At 47.6% G+C, this 5,619-nt stretch overlaps 1 pseudogene; it reads left to right on the top strand.

The window, feature by feature from the left end:
- The first annotated feature begins 536 nt into the window (after nucleotides 1-536).
- On the top strand, nucleotides 537-4,574 carry LOC141582415 (small ribosomal subunit protein eS4, X isoform-like; annotated as a pseudogene).
- Nucleotides 4,575-5,619: the final 1,045 nt, after the last annotated feature.

Here is a 5,619-nt window from a genome sequence, read left to right on the forward strand (position 1 = left end):
GGAGGCAACAAAGCCTCTTGCCAGGGTTGCCTGGGTGTTTACAACCCCTAGAATCCTTTTCTGCTTTTTGGACCCTCTGCTGTTTTCCTCTGTTTCTTCTTTAAGACTTCAACTCCTTTGGCCGGGTGTGGTGGCTCAGGCCTGTAATCACAGCACTTTGGGAGGCCAAGGCAGGTGGATCACTTAAGGCCAGGAGTTCGAGACCAGCCTGGCCAATATGGTGAAACTCTGTCTCTACTAAAAATACAAAAATTAGTTGGACATGGTAGTGGGCACCTGTAATCCCAGTTACTCGGGAGGCTGAGGTAAGAGAATTGTTTTAACCTGGGAGGCAGAGGCTGCAGTGAGCCAAGATTGTGCCACTGCACTCCAGCCTGGGAAACAGAGCAAGACTCCAGCAAAAAAAAAAAAAAAAAAGACTTTGCCTGACACAACCTCACCTTACCAGGCAAAAAGCTAGGGCACAGGCAAAGAATAACATTCACAAAACAGGGAGAGTGGTTCAGCTCAGTGGCTTGCATCTGTAATTCCAGTGCTTTGAGAGGCCAAGGTGGGAGGATCATGAGCTAAAGAGTTCAAGAACAGCCTGGACAACATAGCAAGACCCTTCTACAAAAAAATTAAAATTAAGAGTGAGAGCCAGTGACACTGGGCAGATGGTTGACTGGGAACAAAGATCGGTAAGATAATATTAAGACAGGCATGTAGTCTTCGGCCCCAATTTCTACATGCACCAGAAGACGGAGGTCCTGTTTCCTTGCCTAATGCAGCCATGGTTGGTGGTCCCGAGAAGCATCTGAAGTGGGCAGTAGCTCCAAAGCATTGGATTCTGGATAAATGGACCAGTGTGCTTGCTCCTTGTCCATCCGCCAGTCCTCACAAGTTGAGAGAGTGTCCCCATCATGAATTTCCTAAGGAATAGACTTAAGTATGCCCTGACAGGAGATGAAGTAAAGATTTGCATGTAGCGGTTCATTAAGATCAAAGGCAAGGTCCGAACTGATAGAACTTACCCTGCCAGATTCATGGATGTCATCCGCATTGACAAGACAGGAGAGAATTTCCGTCTTATCTGTGACACCAAGGGTCGCTTTGCAGTACATCTTATTACACCTGAGGAGGCCAAGTACAAGTTGTGCGAAGAGAAAAATCTTTGTGGCCACAAAAGGAATCCCGTATCTGGTGACTCATGATGCTCTCACCATCCGATACTCTGATCCCCTCATCAGGTGGGGATACCACTCAGATTGTTTTGGAAACTGGCAAGATTACTGATTTCATCAAGTTTGACACTGGTAACCTGTGTATGGTGACTGGAGGTGCTAATCTGGGAAGAACTGGTGTCATTACCAACAGGTAAGTCTCGTAGGATCCAGAGAGGAGCACCCTGGATCATTTGATGTGGTTCACAAGAAAGATGCTAATGGCAACAGCTTTGCCACTTGACTTTCCAACATTTTTGTTATTGGCAAAGGGCAGCAAACCATGGATTTCTCTTCCACTAGGAAAGGGTATTTGCCTCACCAATGCTGAAGACAGAGACTAAAGACTGGTGGCGAAACAGAGCAGTGGGTGAAATGGTCCCTGGGTGACATGTTAAATTTTTGTACATAATTTAAAATAAAGTGTCCAGGCGCAGTAGCTCACGCCTGTAATCCCAGTACTTTGGGAGGGCGAGGTGGGCAGATCACCTGAGGTCGAGGTTTCGAGACCAGCCTGACCTACATGGAGAAACCTCGTCTCTACTAAAAATACAAAATTAGCTGGGTGTGGCCATGCATGCCTGCAATCTCAGCTATTTTGGGAGGCTGAGACAGGCGAATTGCTTGAACCCGGGCAGAGGCAGAGATTGCGGTGAACCCAGATCATGCCATTCCACTCCAACCTGGACAACAAGAGTAAAACTCTGTCTCAAAAAAAAAAAAAAAAAAAAGTAGCATGATTAATAGCAACAACAACAACAACAAAAGACAGACCTGGCCTGTCGCAGCAGTGGAAGGTTATCAGTTTCAGCTTTACCTTGGGGGCATTTGGACCTGCTCCACTACCCTGGGGGTCTTCTCGCTCTCGTTCCCAGAGCTGGCCCCAGTGGGGTGTGGCCCTGATACTGCATGGAGAATGACTGTGTAGTTTGTGTCCAGGGACAGCTCTTGCCACAGCCCAGCAAACCGCTTTGCCAAATGACATAGGTATGAAGGATCACCATTCACACCTGGATGCACCCAGGTCCCCAAAAGGAATTTCAGATGCCACATAGGTTAATGGTCCTGTGAGTACTTGTGAAAAGACCTTGTTACTGGTGTGGTCAAGAAGGCTTTCTGAGGGGCTGAGTGCAGGGGCTCATGCCTGTAATCCCAGTACTTGGAGAGGCCAGAGCAGGAGAAGAGCTTGAGGCCAGAAGTTCAACACTAGCCTGGACAATATCGAAAGATCCTCTCTCAAAAACTTTTTTTCTTTTTCTTTTTTTGAGATGGAGTCTTGCTCTGTCGCCCAGGCTGGAGTGCAGTGGTGCAATCTCAGCTCACTGCAACTTCCACCTCCCGGGTTCAAGCGATTCTGCCTCAGCCTCCCTTGTAGTTGGGACTACAGATATGCACCACCATGCCTGGCTTATTTTTATATTATTAGTAGAGGCAGGGTTTCACCATGTTGGCCAGGCCGATCTCAAACTCCTGACCTCGGGCCTGCCTCGGCCTCCCAAAGTGCTGGGATTATAGGCATGAGCCACCACGCCCAGCAAAAAAATTTTTTTAATTAGCTGGGCATGGTGGCTCACATTTGCTGTCCCAGCTACTCAGGAGGCTGAGGTGGGAGGATCTCTCAAGCCCAGAAGTTCAAGCCTGAAATAAGCTATGATTGCAGCACTGTAGATGTGCCTGAGCCACATATCGAGACTCTGTCTCTACAAAACACAAACTTAGCTGGGCATGGTGGCTCCTGTCTGCAGTCCCAGCTACTCTGGAGGCTGAAGAAGAAGGATCTATCGCTTGAGCCCAGGAGTTGGAGGCTGCAGTGAGCCGTGATCACATTAGTGGGCCACAGAGCAAGACCCTGACTCAAAAAAAAAAAAGATTCTTTTTTTAAAAACTTAAATGCAAATTTAAAATTTCCCATAAGTAAGGAAACAAACAAAAAGATTCTTAATTTACCCATGTCAAGATCACATCTGCAATGTGTGTTTTGGGAGTCTTCTCAGGTTTCAGGGATTAGAATGTGGACATCTTTGTCCAGATCATTCTGTCTACCACAGGGAGCAACAGACAGAGCGAAAAAGAGAAGGTGTTTTGGGACACTTGTCTGGACTGTATGTCAGGGAAGCAAATGGCTCAGGAGGTTTCTGACTCTAATTCAGGGTTCTGAGAACCCAACAAGTCAAGCTTAGGGGGCTAAGGAGGGGACAGTTTCATTCTGAAACCCAGGGCCCTGTGGCATCCCAAGCCTTAGACCAAGAGGATTTTACTTCCCCGTGTCTTAAAGAGCTGTCAGGACCACAGCCTCCTGAGGCTGTGATTAAAGGTACATGGTGTCAGCAGCACTTAGAATTCCCCGCCTCGGGTAGCTTACACTTCAGTGTCTCTACCCTCACTGGACAAAGACCGGTAAAAGGGGATCCTGAAGAATGTTCCAGGCAGGGCCAATCTAATGTGTGTAACCATGGTTGCAGTCTTACAGGGCCCCAAGCTCAGGAAGGGGTTCTGTGCTTGGGTTTTAATGCTTTGAGGTTGTCATTTTGAAATTCTTTTTCTGTTTTTTTCTTTGAGACAGGATCCCACTCTCCCACTCTGTCTGTCACCCACGCTGGAGTGCAGTGGCACGATCTCGGCTTACTGTAACTTCCCAGGCTCAAGTGATTCTTCTACCTCAGCCCCCTGGGGTACTTGGCACTACAGGTGTGTGCCACCATACCCGGCTAATTTTTTAACTTTTTATAGAGGCAAGGTTTCCACATATTGCTCAGGCTGCTCTGGAACTCCTGTGCTCAAGCAATCTGCTTTCCTTGGCTTCCCAAAGTACTGGGATTACAGGTGTGAGCCACTGCGCTGGCCTTGAAATTCTTAATAATTTTTTTTTCCTCCAAGACAGAGTCTTGCTCTGTTGCCTAGGCTGGAGTGCAGTGGTGCAATCTCGGCTCACTGCAACCTCTGCCTCCGGAGTTCAAGCATGAATTTATGTTTTGAAAGTGTGTCCCCATGCCCAAGGGAGTGCAACATTAAATAGCAAATAAAAGAATACCACAACAGGTTGAGAAATTGTAGCAAACAAAAACAAAAAATGCTTTGTTCCTGCTTTTTTTTTTTTTTTACGAAGTCTCACTCTGTTGCCCAGGCTGGAGTGCAGTGGCATGATCTCTGCTTACTGTAACCTCTGCCTCCCAGGTTCAAGCGATTCTCTGCCTCAGCCTCCTCAGTAGCTGGGATTACAGGCACACGCCACCACACCTGGCTAATTTTTGTATTTTTAGTAGAGACGGGGTTTCACCATCTTGGCCAGGCTGGTCTTGAACTCCTGACCTCATGATCCACCTGCCTCAGCCTCCCAAAGTGCTGGGATTACAGGCGTGAGCCCCCACACCTGGCCCCCTGCCTCTTTTTTTTTTTTTTTTTTTGAGACAAGGTCTCATTCTGAAACTCCTGGGCTCAAACGATCCCTGCCTTGACTCAGCCTCCTGCGTAGCTGGGACTGCAGGTACACACTACCACACCCAGCTAAAGTTTTTCACTATTTGTAGAGACAGGGTCTCACTATGTTGTCCTGGCTGGTCTTGAACTCCTGGCTTTGAATGACTTTTCCACCTCAGCCTCCCAAAGCACTGTGATTATAGGCATGGGCCACCAAGCTCAGCTTGTTTTTGCTTTTGAACAAGGGCACTGCATTTTCATTTTGCAGCAGGACTTGCAAATTATGTAGTCATTCTTCATCCCAGGATAAGATATGGGTTGAGTGTGATGGCTCACACCTGTAATCCCAGCACTTTGGGAGGTCAAGGCGGGCAGATCACCTGAGCTCAGGAGTTTGAGACCACCCTGGGCAACATGATGAATTAAAATCTCTATTAAAATACAAAAAAATTTAGATGGGCGTGGTGGCATGCACCTGTAGTCCCAGCTACTCAGGAGGCTGAGGCAGGAGAATCTTTTGAGCCTGGGAGGTAGATGTTGCAGTGAGCTGAGATTATACCATTTTTTTTTTAAAGATGGGGTTTCACCATGATGGCCAGGCTGGTCTTGAACTCCTGGCCTCAGGTGATCCACCCACCTCGGCCTTCCAAAGTGCTAGGATTACAGGCGTGAGCCACGGCGCCCTGTCTGAGATTGCACCACTGCACTCCAACTTGAGTTACAGAGTGAGACTCATCTCAAAAAAAAAAAAAAAAAAACGAAAACAAAAAACAAAACAAACCCACCTGCTTTATGGTGGTCTTTGGAGAACGGTCTATGGCGGTTTCCTTAGGTGATAAAAACAGCCCAGTTTTCCCCGTGGAGAGAGCGTTCCTGTGAGCATCCTCTCTGATCCCTTCTGTCCAATCCTTCCCTAGGTCTCCAGGAAGGGATGATGGGATGGGATTGGGATGAGGAAGAAGCATGAAGGCGCTTATTGATAACAGATGTCACCAGGTGG

The sequence above is a fragment of the Saimiri boliviensis genome, chromosome 20, assembly GCF_048565385.1.
Source record: "Saimiri boliviensis isolate mSaiBol1 chromosome 20, mSaiBol1.pri, whole genome shotgun sequence".
NCBI classification, from domain to species: Eukaryota; Metazoa; Chordata; class Mammalia; order Primates; family Cebidae; genus Saimiri; species Saimiri boliviensis.